Source organism: Epinephelus fuscoguttatus, linkage group LG23 (assembly GCF_011397635.1).
Source record: "Epinephelus fuscoguttatus linkage group LG23, E.fuscoguttatus.final_Chr_v1".
NCBI lineage: Eukaryota > Metazoa > Chordata > Actinopteri > Perciformes > Serranidae > Epinephelus > Epinephelus fuscoguttatus.
The window spans coordinates 3134015-3150374 of NC_064774.1; the positions used below are offsets into that span (position 1 = coordinate 3134015).

General features: G+C 42.0%; 1 long non-coding RNA gene and 1 pseudogene across 1 annotated transcript in view; one reads left to right on the forward strand and one right to left on the reverse strand.

Moving 5' to 3' along the window:
* The window catches only part of LOC125883942 (NACHT, LRR and PYD domains-containing protein 12-like), a 169867-nt pseudogene that overhangs the window by 17397 nt on the left and 136110 nt on the right, over positions 1-16360 (forward strand).
* Positions 1-16360, reverse strand: part of LOC125883991 (uncharacterized) — a 54519-nt gene that overhangs the window by 15253 nt on the left and 22906 nt on the right. The window contains exon 2 of the long non-coding RNA XR_007448620.1: positions 10155-10289. This is a non-coding gene — a long non-coding RNA (uncharacterized LOC125883991). The remainder of the gene's footprint in view (positions 1-10154; positions 10290-16360) is intronic.

Below are 16360 nucleotides of genomic sequence, written 5' to 3' on the forward strand. Positions count from 1 at the left end.
GGAAAAAAACATCAGCACCATCTAGTGGCCCGAAAAAGCAAGTGACTTTATTATTCTAGCACCAAAAGTTGCATTAAAATGAGTTTATGCAAAATGTATGATGCACATAATAAAAGATGGATACTTGGCATCTGTGTATAGACACAATATCGCCACGCAGAATACTGCCATACTATGGTGTATAGATTATTTTCCACCACCCCTAATTTGCAGGTCCGGCTCTGTGGAACTGACCCCAAAGTCTGGCTCATTGAACGCTGTCACTGACATCATGACCTTTGCTTCTTTTATATTTGCCTTGCTTGGTGCATGTCTACAACCTGTATGATAGTCCTGCCACTGTGAGCTGAACACAGAGAATGTAACGACTCCCACTCGAACCACTCCCTGAGCCTGGTTCTGAGCGTGTGTGTGTGTGTGTGTGTGTGTGTGTGTGTGTGTGTGTGTGTGTGTGTGTGTGCAGCACAGCCCCGCCCCCCTGCAAACAGTCAGCGTCACAGAGAAGGGAACAGAGGCAGCCTGGTTGTTGTTGTGTTGATTTCTGATGTTAATGCATCAAAATAATAATAATCCTAATAACAGAGACTGTTGAGGAGTCCCAAAGCTCGACTCTAAGTCTCTGTGTTACTCTCAATAAATAACTTCACATGAGTCAAAGGGGGGAGGTGTCAACAGAGAGGAAGAGCGAAAGTGAAAGTGTAAAGTCAGTGGTGTGTTCAGACTCCATTTTAAAGTGCACAGAGCAGTGAGAGGAAGACAGGTCGTGTGAGACACGGTGAGTGTTGATGTTTATTCATTGTTTAGTGTGTTCTAGGGGAGAGTAGGGTCGGTTGGGTCAGTGCCACATCTTCACAGCTTCATCATCACACTTGCTTTTACCACCACCATCATCTGACGCTGTTTTTACAACCAGGCTTTTCCTGTTAAACACGAGGCCTGCGCGCAGCTACGGATCTGCGCGCTCCGGTGCTTCAGGCGCGCTCTTGTGTCAACTCTTTGAATGTGCGTCACAGTGAAAAGCTCTAGTACCGCGAGCAGCGGCACTTTATAGACACACAGAGAGAAAAGGGGGACTCTGCCGAGGGATTGTGGTGCAGTTTTGTTGGATAGGAAGATGTTGAGTGTACAGTCAGCTCTCCTGCTCTTTGTTACACTGAGTTTTGGTTTCCGCCCTCAGATCAGATCAGTGCACGGACACTCCCTAAACTTTAGGCTCATCCAGACAGAGTTCCAAACAACTGTGTGTCTGTCTGAAGGGGAAACTCCAGCACACGGGGTAAAAATAATAACAAGGCCAAGGTCAATCTGGCAAAACACGTTTTTGAATTAATTCGCTAATTATGAAAACAAATCATACACACACTTATTATAAGCGACTTTGGGCTTGTTTTTCTGTAAAGTCGCTTACAAATATTGGTAGTCGCGGGTCGCGTTTTTTTTTTTGGGCTTGTCTCTAAAGCGTAGTTGCTTATTTGGGCTTGTTCCCAGCTCCATAATAACTTGTCAAGCAGATATTTTTGATATGTTATTTAAACGCAGGATAGTTTGTCTTGCCTGTTCCCTCTGTCCCTCCCCTTTCCCCATACACACAGGAGACAGCATCCTGCTTCTAATTGGCTCTGACCCTGATGGCAACGAGTATTAGCCAATCAGAGGCAGAGCAGGTTAGGAAAACATCAGTCCTGTAACTAAAAGAAAAAAGTTAGATGAGTGCATAAAGCAATAATAAATAAAGAATTTGTGAATTCAGGATGATATTCATTTGTGTGTGCAAATTTTAATCATCAGAGGTTTACTGTGTGTATAATGTACTTGGTGCATCAGTCTATATTTGATATCCCATCTGTTTTCTAATGTTAAATAATGTTCAAAGGTGGTTTAACTCCCTCTTGTAGTCATTATCCTAAAGCTCAGGGGGGAGAAAAATAAATAAACTGTGTACCGTGGGTACAGTTTTGCAAAACTGCGCACAGCCCAGTAGTATGTCTCTGCAGACCCGGAGACTGCAGATTCAGACCTGCAGTTCTGGACCCACAGTTCTAGACCCCTTGTTTTTTGTCCCTTATTGGACAGCTGTATAACTGCAACTAAATCAGCATCTCACCCAAACACCACTGTTTGAAAGAAGTTGGACTTTTAATGCTTTACTACAATTTACAGTTTTAAAATTTTATTACACCCGAATAAAAATACCAAGATTTAATTGTTGATTTATGCCTGGGTGCTGTTCTGCATCATTATTGTTTGCTGGTTGTTCTGTATGGTATGATCCAACTATTTTAGTTCTTTATTTCTTAATATTCATCAGACTGCTCTGACTAGCACGCCAAAAACTTGCACTGCATTGATCAAACCCGCTACAACATATAATAGGAAATGTCTGGTCTTGGTGTCCAGTGCTCACTTTTGTTGTGGGAATTTGAAACAAAGACTGTGAAATACTGGAATGGTTTGAAATGTTTTATTGTGTGCAGTGGTTACATCACACATCAGGAGATCTGCAGAGAAAAAAGAAATCAAACATATCACAAAATTGAAAACAGAAACTCTTAAAAAAAATTAAATGCCTATCACAGTCTACACTGAAATACTGAAGATTCTGGAGCATAGCAAATACATTATTATATCGACATATTAACAATAGTGCCCCTTCCTTCCTCATCTGCCTTTCGATCCTCCACAAAACTCCTCCACTTCACTGTGGTTTCCTTTCTGGATTGTTATGTGCACCTTAAAAGAGAGTCCTAATTATTCAAAGTTAAGATTTTTCAACCGTTTACACACGTAAACAAGGCCAAAACCTAATAATAGACAAAAATGGATGAGCTTAATTTCTGTCCACAAAATCTCTAAATATATGCTATAGAGTAATATCAGTGTAGTGATATAAACACACGTGATATATAACATTATGAATAATAAAGGAAAAATGTGTGTAGGTGTATTACATGATATACATGAATACAAAATTAACTTTTAGCATAAAGTACACTAATTGCCAATATGTGAACAGTTTCATGCTTGTATGAAAACGTAAGCCTGTACACGTTTTCTCATATCATCCACATCATTGCTTTAATCATTTATTCATGTTTAATTTAAAGCACATGCTTTGGTTTCATGAAACAAAATGTGCAGGTCAAACAGTTCATTGCTAACAAGCTAAACTATTACCTACTACTTTAACCCATATTTGACGTGCCTTTCAGACTATCTTGGTAAAGACAGTCACATCATTTTAAACGTATCACTGTAAAACATGAAGTTCGCTCTCTAATTCAAGTCAACAAAATAGTTTAAACAAATAATATGATTCATATTCAATACTCACACTCGGATCGTCGTCGGTCATATTCAATAGTTGTAATAGTATGTTTGGCGCTAGTATAGAGGGCGCTGTCGCGAAATGCAAGGGGTCTAGAACTGCTGGTCCAGATCTGCAGGTCTGAATCTGCAGTCTCCAGGTCTGCAGACACACCCTCCTCGCACAGTTTACTCATCTGTCCACATGGATGTAAATTGACAATCTGTACCCACAGTTTAAAATCCGTCCCCACGGATTGTAAAACTGCACACAGTTTATTTATTTTTCTCTCACCAGAACCTAGGGGCGCTCCGTGAGAAAAAATGGCTTGTTTTGGGCTTGTTTTCACAGGCCCGGTTGCTTATTTGTCTCATGAGATCTGGCAACACTGACCACGAGCAGCGCACTTTATAGACACACAGAGAGAAAAGGGGGACTCTGCCGAGGGATTGTGGCGCAGTTTTGTTGGATAGGAAGATGTTGAGTGTACAGTCAGCTCTCCCTGCTCTTTGTTACACTGAGTTTTGGTTAGATTTTAATAAATCAATCTATCAGAATTAAAACAACTGGAGACTGAGAACAAACTGATATATGAGTCTGATTATATTTTAATAAATCATCATCATATCTGACAGGATGTGAGTGTTTCTGTGACTTCCTGTACAGACTGAAGGCTGCTGGAAACTGTCAGGAAACTGTCAGACTTTTTTTTTTTTTTTTCAAAAAACTTTATTTGTTCAACATCAGCATCATGTGCGCAAATATCATGTTTTGAAACATGAGTAGTAATAAGAAAATAAAGAAACTATGGCGTTATATTTGTGTCATATGTCGCGCGAGCGGATAACACATCTACACGCCGCAGATCTCGTGTAAATTATTTCATGTCATGCGCGCAGATTTCAACTGCCGCGCGCACTTCTTTGATCTTCGCGCACATATTCAGCAACAGAGTGAAGCAGAGGCAGGTGCGAGCGAGTAAAAAACAGCAGCGACACACACAACAACACTGTGCTCGTTCGCGGTGGAGCTCTGGGGCCTGTATCACGAAGCAGGATTAATGTGTTAGCGAGGTAACTTCAGAGTTAACCCTGGGTTTTCGGTCTCACAAAGCCAGTTCAGTTCTTATCGGGGTAGATCACCATGGTAACTTACTCTGAACGGCTATCCTGCTCCGGAGCAGGGTAAGTTCAGGGTTGAATCTGATCCTATAAAAAGCACCACCCACTGGCCAATCAGCTGTTGATGGCTGACAGAAACGCAGCCCAGCCATGACGGGAAGTTTAATTCATTTGATTGATTTTAATTTGAAAGTTTATTTTGAACATTAAAAAAGAAAAGAAAGCAACAACAACAGACAATGAAAAGACTGTTCAAAAAGGAGTGGAAAGAAGTGGAACTTTCATCCCACCCTTCATAAGAAAGAAACTGATCATTAGCGGACACTTAATAGCACCATTAATTAGTGCCAACATTTTGTTTTGTTGGAGGAAATGATCCTGTTAAAGATAATGGGCCTAACTGACAGCTTTGCTGCTGGAAATGTGGAAAGTAGCCTATCATGTCTACACTTCATGGAGTTTGAGGGATTTTCCTTTCTGTTTCTTAAAGAGGGACACTAGGTATATTTCTGCACAGCTGTTAATTTCTAACACAGCTCAATATCAGGATGATTTTATTCAGACTATCAGTTTGGTGTTGATATGATTTAATTGTGGCGTCAGCTTTAAGCTTTATTGTAGCATATATAACGTTATGACAAAGAAGACCAGTTTATCAGACGCAATGATGTTAGACGATAATTGTAATACACGCAATTCATCTGCGCAGCATTGATTTCATGGGATTCATGGGTGTGATCAGTGTCAGATGTACAGGTACAGGTACTGTAGCTACTTGAACCAGTGATGAGTCATTTAACCTACACATCATTTTATTTGCTGCCTTGTGTTGTCTTGATTTTTGCCTCTCTCGTCCTCTATTTCTTCTTTCCTCACCCGCTTTCTTTTCTTCTCTATTATGTGATTTCATTGATGTTTTGACAGGGGAATTTCTTTGATAAGCTTTTAGTGGCTTCTAACCTCTCCGGCACTTTTCTTTTTTTAATCTTGTAAATGTTATACTGTCTGTTTTTAACATTATGTGCAAATAAACTAATCTAAACTAAAACTAAACATTATTCATCCCGTTATGTGTTGCCACGCATGTTTCCTCCTCCTGCAGCTGCCACGGTGGCCTTTTCTCTAATGTTGTTTTTCTCCTCCTCATATTTTAGTAGAATTAATCTCTGATCCTCATGAGAAATACTTATTCCCCTCACATACGGCGCTCTGTGAGGACGCTCAGCGACGCTCTGTGACGCTACGTGACGCTACGCTTCTCTCATGATTGTGATTGGTCCGCTGCGTGTGCGTTCACGGGTCTTGATAAAGCAACCCTGGGTTGAGTTACCGAGTTGATATCCAGCGTCGTGATACCGATTATCCTGATTGCCATTGTTAGGGTTAGTCAACCCAGGATAGGTCTGGGTAACCCAGGAAAGGTTGATCTCGCTTCGTGATGCAGGCCCCTGCTCGCTTGAAGCAAGGACTTTTGACACTTTGGGGACGGAGATCAAGGCTGACCCCGGCTCTCTTAAGATTGGTCATTTTCCAGCCCCCCACATGGGTGCCTTTTCGGTTTTCTGCTGATGACAGCTTCCGTCACAGACAGGAAGCTCAGTGGGTTTTTTTGGTTTGTTTAGCTTGTCAGGACCGTAAAGGAAAGGAATTACAGTCCGAGTGAAGCGCTGGAGCCATAAGCCAATACCCAGCTGTCACCAGCAACGGGAGCCTGCAGCGTTTTGTTGCAACGGGCAGGAGGGCCGTTGCGGTGAGCTGGGAAGTGGGTGTTAACGACGGATGCTAACCGCTACTGCTAGCCGAAGTTAGCATCGAGCTAGCTCACCGCAATGGCCCTCATACTTGTTACCAGTCGAGGCTTTAGTTGTCAGTGACGGCCGGGTATCCGCCCGCGGCTCAAGCGCTTCACTCGGACTGTATTTCTTTTACTTTGCGGTTCTGCTGCTGTGAGAGAGACGTGCTAGCACTCGCTAACATCCGGGACAGCTAGTGGGGCAAGTAGCCCTCCTGCTCTGCTGCACGTAGCTTCACCTGAGCTCTGTCTGCATCTGTTCAGAGAGTCTGTGAATAGGGATGGGAATTGATGGGATTTTATTGATATCAATGCCATTATCGATTCTGCTTATTGATCTGATTCTTTATCGATTCCCTTATCGATTCCTCCTGTGAATTAATGATATCATCTCGCTTTGTAACCCAAGACATCTGCTTTCATAACATTTTATTGTGAACCTTAAAGCCATGGTGTAGTTTAGAAAGACGATGAGAAAGATTTGAACCCCCCCCCCCCACACACACACACACCCCCCTCCCTCTGTGCTCCATGACCCCTCCCCTCTGAGCTCGTGTCCCTCTCCCCTCAGAGCCTCCTAACGACGCACCTCCTTCCGCATAGAAATGTTTAGACACCATCTAACCACACAAAAAACTAACAGCAGCTTTCACAGTCATAAGCCAGCATTGGCATACAGTTATCTATGTCACAACAACAGCCACAATGAGTTGTCATTAATGTTACTGCTAGCTGGTGATCTAGAGATAAATCCCGGCCCACAGCCTGAGTGTGTCATCACCACGCAGCTCGTGCAGCTAACTCAGGTGAGGCAGCTAACGCAGCTAGCCCAGCATATTATAACAACAAATGGCATGCAAGTCAACTCAACTGCCCTCATCTTACCATCCTTGGTGTAACAGCTCCAGGGAGGCTAACAACAACAGCGCCCTGGCCACAGTCTACCTGGAGCGGGACGAGGCTCCACAGTTGCTAACAGCTCCAGGGAGGCTAACAACAGCGTGAAGTGAAGCCATGGCTTTGACAGCTTCTGTCTCTCCGACATTACGTCTTCTTTGTTGTTGAACGTGCTGCTGACTGACGAGCATAGATTCGCGAATGAAAAGAATCAATAAGGGAATCAATTAAGTATAAAGGCTAATGATGTCGAGGAATTGAACCAGTGGGAACCGGTTCTTACCAGGAACCGGTTCTCGATTCCCATCCCTATCTGTGAGTAATCAAAGGTTATTTAGTGTCAATACAAAAGTGTCCCAACTGACCCCGCTCTCCCCTACTGTATGTCATAAAAATACCCAGCCAATATGTAATCATGTCCTATAAATAAGAAGTTACTGACTTCATCACACTGTGTATGTGTGTTACAGTTCTCTCAGATTTGGGAAGATGGCTGATTTGGAGGCAGACGGGGACAGATCAGAGTCTCCAGTGTCCAGCTGTCTGTCTATGAAGAGTGACCGGTCCAAAGATTATCCTCTAAACTTCAGTAATGAAGCTGGACCCTCAGACACAAAGTAAGAGAGTGTTTCTACTGTAAACTGACCTGAAGATGATTCTGTTTTTATTATTATCTGATAATCTGCACCACAACACTGTTTTTATAATGACATGAGGTATTGTTTTATTCAGTCATCGGGGATGTCCTGATCAAGTTATTTGGCCCTGATCAGAGTCCTTTAAATTTGGCTATCTACTGAAAATAGAATATAACAATAAAATATGCAGTTAAATAGAACACAGTATATAAGAGCAGCACTGAGAGAAGAAATAAGAAGGAAACTAAATTACCTGTATATTTACAAGGGTGTTCAGATAAAGGAGACACGTAGTTGCTGGTGGGTAAAACACAGGCAGCGCCAACGATGACACTGTTTGAACCTGGTCTTTACAAGCACTAATAATATGTGTCAAACATTTGTTGTTTCCACAGACAGAGAGCAGAGTCTCCAGTGTCCAGCTGTCTGTCTATGAAGAGTGATTGGTCCAAAGATTATCCTCTAAACTTCAGTAATGAACCTGGACCCTCAGACACAAAGTAAGAGACTGTTGAAAAACATGAGGGAGCTTTTTGCCTTTTGAAAGTCGTCTCACAGTGGAGCACAACATTACTCAGGAGGTTTTCATGAAGCTCCACCATGAGATATTTGAACTGCCTGTGACTGAGTGTGTGAATAAAGCAAATAATTTTCAGCACAGTTTGCAGGACGAGATCTAAATAATGTGTTCATCTCCACAGAGAGAAGAAGAGGAGTCATGTTTCTGTGGAGGAGCAGCTGTCCTGCTGTAGTTTGTGTCAGGACGTCCTGAAGGATCCAGTCTCTACCAGCTGTGGACACTGGTTGTGCAGACAGTGCATCAGCTCATACTGGGACCAGTCTGCTTCATCAGGAGACTCCTCCTGTCCCCAGTGTGGAAAAAGATCCAGAACAAGAGCTGGACTGCAGACAGCCAGTCAGAGCAGCACTGTACAAAGTAAGACTGTACATCTGTCTGCTGATGTCATCATGTCTGAAAACAGGATTCTTCTTGGTTTATTTGTGTTGTAAAGTGTAGACATGAAAGATTTTATCAAACTAATGTATAAAACCTTCATTTGTTTGTGTTACTTGTTTTAATGTTGGTCATGAAAATAATCAGAGTCCAGATTTATTTCTTTAGTCTGACATGTTTCCTTCTCTTTCAGCAGACAGTGGTCTGCAGGAGGTTTTAGATGAACATAAGATCAGTGTGAGGAGGAGATGTGAACGTGTGACTGAAGGAAGTGATGAAACAGGAAGTGAAAGCCTCCTCAACAGGATCTACACTGAGCTCTACATCACAGAGGGACAGAGTGAAGAGGTTAATACCCAACATGAGGTGAAGCAGCTTGAGAGAGCTTCTAAGATGAAGACCCTCCATGAAACTCCAATCAAGTGTCAGCACATCTTTAAAGCCTTACCTGAGCAACAGAAACACATCAGAGTGGTTCTGACCAACGGCGTCGCTGGCGTTGGAAAAACCTTCACAGTGCAGAAGTTCACTCTGGACTGGGCCGAGGGTTTGGAAAACCAAGATGTCAGTGTGGTGATTCTGCTTTCGTTCAGGAGCTGAACTTGATCAGAGATGAGAAGTTGAGTCTTCTCACTCTGCTCCGTGTTTTCCATCCAACATTACAGAAGGTCACAGCAGAGGAGCTCGCTGTCTGTAAAGTTCTGTTCATCTTTGATGGCCTGGATGAAAGCAGACTGTCTCTGGATTTCCACAACAATGAGGTTGTGACTGATGTCACACAGAAGTCATCAGTCAACGTGCTGTTGACAAACCTCATCGAGGGGAAGCTGCTTCCCTCGGCTCTGGTCTGGATAACTTCCCGACCTGCAGCAGCCAATCAGATCCCTCCTGCATGTGTTGACAGGGTAACAGAAGTACGAGGCTTCACTGACGCCCAGAAGGAGGAGTACTTCAGGAGGAGAGTCAGTGATGAAGAGCGGTCCAGCAGAATCATCTCACACATGAAGACATCCAGGAGCCTCCACATCATGTGTCTAATCCCAGTCTTCTGCTGGATCACTGCTACAGTTCTGGATCACATGTTGACTACAGAGCAGAGAGGAGAGCTGCCCAAGACCCTGACTGACCTGTACTCACACTTCCTGCTGGTTCAGACAAAGAGGAAGAAGCACAAGTATGATGAGGGACATGAGACCAGTCCACAGGAGCTGACGGAGGCTGACAGGGACGTTCTTCTGAAGCTGGGGAGGCTGGCGTTTGAACATCTGGAGAAAGGAAACATCATGTTCTACCAAGAAGACCTGGAGCGCTGTGGTCTTGATGTCACAGAGGCCTCGGTGTACTCAATAGTTTGTACAGAGATCTTCAAAAGAGAATCTGTGATCTTCCAGAAAACAGTCTACTGCTTGCTCATCTGAGCGTTCAGGAGTTTCTGGCTGCAGTCTACCTGTTCCACTGTTTCACCAACAGGAACACAAAGGTACTGGAGGACTTCCTTGGGACAGACAAGGATAATTACAGATCTCTGGATGTCTTCTTACAGAGAGCCATGGAGAAATCCCTCCAAAGTAAAAATGGTCACCTGGATCTGTTTGTCCGCTTCCTTCATGGCCTCTCTCTGGAGTCCAACCAGAGACTGTTAGGAGGCCTTTTGGTCGGACAGACAACAGTCCAGAAATCATCCAGAGAGCCATCAACAACCTGAAGAAGATGAACACGCATTTATATCTCTCCTGACAGAAGCATCAACATCTTCCACTGTCTGCTGGAGATGAACGACCTCTCAGTACATCAGGAGATCCAAGAGTTCCTGAAGTCAGAGAACAGATCAGGGAAGAGACTCTCAGAGATCCACTGCTCAGCTCTGGCCTACATGCTGCAGATGTCAGAGGAGGTTCTGGATGAGTTCGATGTGGAGAAATACAACACAACAGACGCCGGACGACAGAGACTGATTCCAGCTGTGACGAACTGCAGAAAGGCTCGGTAAGTCCAGATGAGATTAACATTATAAATCATTGTAGATTAGTAGTTTAATTCTTCAAATATACACACTATGAAATTCTTATTATTCATAAAATGTTGAAATGATGTGTCTGTTGTATTTTGTCACAGATGTTCTTGAGCTGTTTCAAATGCTGTGAGTGCAAAACATGTAGATGTTTCAGTTGGTTGTGTTTATAGCTGTTGAGTTAATGAACACAGTTTTTGTATTGATTTCTAATCATTGTTCCAGTTGACAGTTTTTCACCTTTATGTGATGGAGGCGCCATGTGAACCTGATAAAACAAATGATGGACTTCAGAGGTTGTTGTTGAGGTTTTATCACAGCAGCATTTCATCACAGTATGGCAGTATTTGATGGTTCTGAGTGAAAGCAGTAAAGTTATTACTCCATAAACAGATTGTGTAAGGTGTTTTATAGAATCAGACATGCAGATAATACCTGAGTTTATTCACCACTATGCTTAAACATTCAAAATAAGATCTGTATCATTTGCCAAAGGAGATTTCTGAAGTCCTAAAAACTGCTTTTATCCAGTTGTTGCTATCTCTTTTTTCATGCCTCGGCGCCGGCGACAGTCGTGGCCAGAGGCATCATGTCAAGATCACTGTGACCTCACAAAATGTGTTTTTGGCCATAACTCAAGAATTCATTCAGTAATTATGACAAAACTTCACACTAATGTCTAACAGGATAAAATAATGAAGTGATGAGATTTTATATCCAAAAGGTCAAAGGTCAACTTCACTGTGACATCATCATGTTCTGCATAAAACACTTCTCTGGTCATTATTAAACGTCATATCTCAGGAACAGAAGGGGAGACATTTGGTCAGAGACTGAGTTGGTGACACTGATCTTGAAACTGTGCTGATTGTATAGATCTTCTGTGCTGTCGGGTTGAAGATGTGTGTGAAGCGTCTGTGTTTTAGAATAAGTAGCTTCTTTGCAGCAACATCCATATTTGAATCATTGTCTACTGTCATGGACACATATGAGTCTGGACAGACATGGATGTAAACTGTAAGTGTAACTTGACTGGTGAAGCATACGACCACGAGGCAGTAATTCTGGTCATGAATCAGCTTTTAATTAGTTTGAATTCTTTGTGTTCTTTTTTTATTCTTAACTATTTTCAGTCCATCAAAACAGGATATTTCAAACTGTTTTATCATCAAATCCATAAAGTAAATATAAAATGTCTCTTTGACAATAACAGATTTTCTCATATATGTGTCATGTCAGATTTATTGGGTGTGAACTCTCAGAGACTGACTGTGAAGTCGTGGCTTCAGCTCTGAAGTCCAACCCCTCCCATCTAAGAGAGCTGCACCTGAGTGATAACATCTCCCTGCAGGATTCAGCAGTGAAGCGGCTGTGTGCTGGACTGGAGAGTCCAAACTGTAGACTGGAGACTCTGAGGTCAGTTCACTTGCTTATGTAGGTGTTTGTTTGTTTGTTTGTTTTTGGATATATATAATATAAATCCTTGACTGAGGTTATAAAGCTTTCAGTGTTTTCAGAAATGTTGTGTCTTTCCAAATGGCTGAACAGTTGGTTATGAAAGGCAGAGAAATGACGATTTAGAACATTTAGACACCATCAAGTTTGAGATTTATCCAAAGAGAATTTAAGATTCCTGAGGTTCTGAGGTTTCTTTGTTTTCATGTTAACGTCACATAATCATTTGAAGTCACAGACCTTTAGACTGCAACAATAAGCAAATAAATAGTCTGCACTGGAAACATCTTGGACTTTAAGGACAGGTTGATATTCTTTCACACTCACACGCCCATTAGGACTGCACCATTAATGATCTGGATTCATACGTCTATGTGATCTCATTTCTAAATGACAAGCATTCACTGGCTCCTGTTTCCCTATGCATCCATGTGTTGACTGATGTGCTGTGGAACAATCCCAGTTGCTATCAAGTGTTTCCTCTATCAGTGGGATCCCCCACCCCCCTGAAAGAAAGCAAATATTTTATTGATGTTATTGACCTTGTTTATGTGCACTGCTTTGATTTGAGCTCTGTGCCGGAGATAGCCGTGACTGGAGACATTATGTTTTCAGGTTGTCCGTCCGTCTGTCCGTCCCATTTTAGTGAAAGTGGTATCTCAAGAATGCCTCAAAGGAATGTCTTCAAATTTGGCACAAACGTCCACCTGGACTCAAAAATCAAATTACTAGATTTTGGTGGTCAAAGATTAAAGGTCAAGGTCACTGTGACCTCACAAATATATGTTTTTGGCCATAACTCAAGAATTCATTCACTAATTATGACAAATCTTCACACTAATGTCTAACAGGATAAAATAATGAAGTGATGAGATTTTATATCCAAAAGGTCAAAGGTCAACTTCACTGTGACATCATCATGTTCTGCATAAAACACTTCTCTGGTCATTATTAAACGTCATATCTCAGGAACAGAAGGGGAGACATTTGGTCAGAGACTGAGTTGGTGACACTGATCTTGGGTGTCCACCTTGAAATGATGTTGATTGTATAGATCTTCTGTGCTGTCGGGGGACAATGGATGTGAAGCGTCCATGTTTTTACAGACATGGATGTAATGAGAAACTTGACTGGTGCACAGAGGCATACATGTTATTATAACAGACTCTGAAGATTACGTCCAGCACGTTGATATGTCCTATGTTAATGTCATCTGTTTAAAGCCCTGTGTAGACAGCAAGCATCTCAGACGTTTTGTTATCTTAGCTGCCATCTTGCCTGTAAGGAAGTCAGGAGGGACAACTCCAGCGGTCACAGCTGAGCAGCATGTGTTGTTGTCTAGAGTCACAGCTGTAATGCAGTCGCCTGGCAGAGGTCTGCACTCTACTGAGTGCACTTTGTAGTTGATGTCTGTAATCATTCCTTCTGTCCATACTGTCTGTGAAGCAGTCCCTTTATAACCTGACTCCAGTGTTACCAGATGGAGGACAAAATCCACAGTCTTGTTCTGTGTCAAAGTTCAGTTTAAACTAATATGAGGCTTCAGACGTCTGAGTTACAGTCAGTATTTAGTGTTTGACAGTGTTTTTCTTGTTGAGCTGCAGAGGAGGAACAGTAACTCAAAGAGGGAGTTTGGTGCTAAACAGTCTGTAACTTTGGTCCACACCCTCTTGATTTGGATAACTCAGACTGCTGAAGCTTCATATTAGTTTCATCTGAACTTATGAAGACATTTCTTACAGTGTAGCTGAGTTAAGAAGAGACCACTTCACACTCAGTATGGACAGGAGGAATATTTACTGCCACCAGTAACTCTTTTAATGTGCATGTGGCTGTTGAACAAACTTGAACAAATGTGTCCCTCTCCTTTTTATTCCATATACAAATACAGTATGAAGGTCATGTAAGAAATGAATGAATGAACAGTTTTTAGTCCAACGTGTCTGATTTGATATTGATCCTCTAAATACAGACTTGACTGAGATCAGCAGCATGTTGTTAATCTGTGTTGATATGAATAGGTGAATGAATGTTGTGGTGACATTTGGATGATGTCTGTAGAAAGCTGACATCATGATGATCCACAATAACACAATGACAAAGTCACTCTACTCAGTTTAGGGCAAAGCTCATTGATCAGGACATAGTAATGTTGAGCTACACATTTAACACCTGAACACATCTGATTGTTTTATTAATGAGTTTTATCTACATCATTTATTCTTTATTCAGACTGAGGAACTACACATTGTCAGAATTCAGCTGTGTTTATCTGGCCTCAGCTCTGAAGTCCAACCCCTTCCATCTGAGAAAGCTGGACCTGAGTAACAACAACCTGCGCGGATTCAGCAGTGAAGCAGCTGTGTGCTGGACTGGAGAGTCCAAACTGTAGACTGGAGACTCTGAGGTCAGTTCACTTGCTTATGTAGGTGTTTGTTTGTTTGTTTTTGGATATATATATAATATAAATCCTTGACTGAGGTTATAAAGCTTTCAGTGTTTTCAGAAATGTTGTGTCTTTCCAAATGGCTGAACAGTTGGTTATGAAAGGCAGAGAAATGATGGTTTAGAACATTTAGACACCATCAAGTTTGAGATTTATCCAAAGAGAATTTAAGATTCCTGAGGTTCTGAGGTTTCTTTGTTTTCATATTAAGGTCACATAATCATTTGAAGTCACAGACCTTTAGACTGCAACAATAAGCAAATAAATAGTCTGCACTGGAAACATCTTGGACTTTAAGGACAGGTTGATATTCTTTCACACTCACACGCCCATTAGGACTGCACCATTAATGATCTGGATTCATACCTCTATGTGATCTCATTTCTAAATGACAAGCATTCACTGGCTCCTGTTTCCCTATGCATCCATGTGTTGACTGATGTGCTGTGGAACAATCCCAGTTGCTATCAAGTGTTTCCTCTATCAGTGGATCCCCACCCCTGAAAGAAAGCAAATATTTTATTGATGTTATTGACCTTGTTTATGTGCACTGCTTTGATTTGAGCTCAGTGTGAGAGTCTTTACTGTGTTTTCCTGTCGCTGGGCTGCGTTTCTCTCCCTCCTCCTCGACCCACACAGGTGACGTTACTTGAGTTAACAGCCTCTGGTTACATCACTGTAAGTGGAATAAAATCTTCCAAACGTGTCATTTCTTATTGTAATCCACCTAAAACCAAAGACAGACACATGTGGACTCCAAACTAGTGGAGCTGAAGCTGACAGGCTCCGCCCCCTCCAACAAGCGTGTGTTGAGGCCTTGACTCATCAATTTTGGTGGTCAAAGATTAAAGATCAAGGTCACTGTGACCTCACAAATATATGTTTTTAACTCAAGAATTCATATGCTAATTATGACAAATCTTCACACTAATGTCTAACAGGATAAAATAATGAATGATGAGATTTTATATCCCAAAGGTCAAAGGTCAACTTCACTGTGACATCATAATGTTCTGCATGAGACACTTCTCTGGTCATTATTAAACGTCATATCTCAGGAACAGAAGGGGAGACATTTGGTCATCACAGCTGTAATGCAGTTGCCTGGCAGAGGTCTGCACTCTACTGAGTGCCCTTTGTAGTTGATGTCTGTAATCATTCCTTCTGTCCATACTGTCTGTGAAGCAGTCCTTTATGGTCTCGCCACCAGACAATCAGAGATCTCCGCCTTCTGATAATCTGGGGACACTCCTTTCTAAAGTGTGTTTAACACACCGGAAACGCCAGCAACAAAGCAACACCTCTTGCATTTTTGAAAAGGACACGCTTTCTTGAAATGTGTGTTCTCTTTTCTCGCCCACAAGGAAACAAACACACAGAGAGCTTGAAAATGGATGCCGAGAGATTTAACTGTGCTTTATCAAACGCGTGCTCATCCGTGAAGAAAATATTTTTTCCAGCAGATGTCTTAGTTACAACACGATTGAGCTAACTGGAGTAGTTTCATGTCATATCCGACAACGGGAGGCTTTTAACAGATGTTAGCTTTGCTTTGCTGCGCTGCTGCCGTTCACTGTCCCTGTCAGCTGCAGCCACTGATGCTTTCTAGACATCTTGATTTCTGAATAAATGCCACAGACAGCAACACAAAACTGCTTTGCTAGCTCAATCATGTTATAACTGAGATATCCACTGGAAAAAAATATTTTTTTCGCGGATCGTTTAATGAGTTATTACCTAT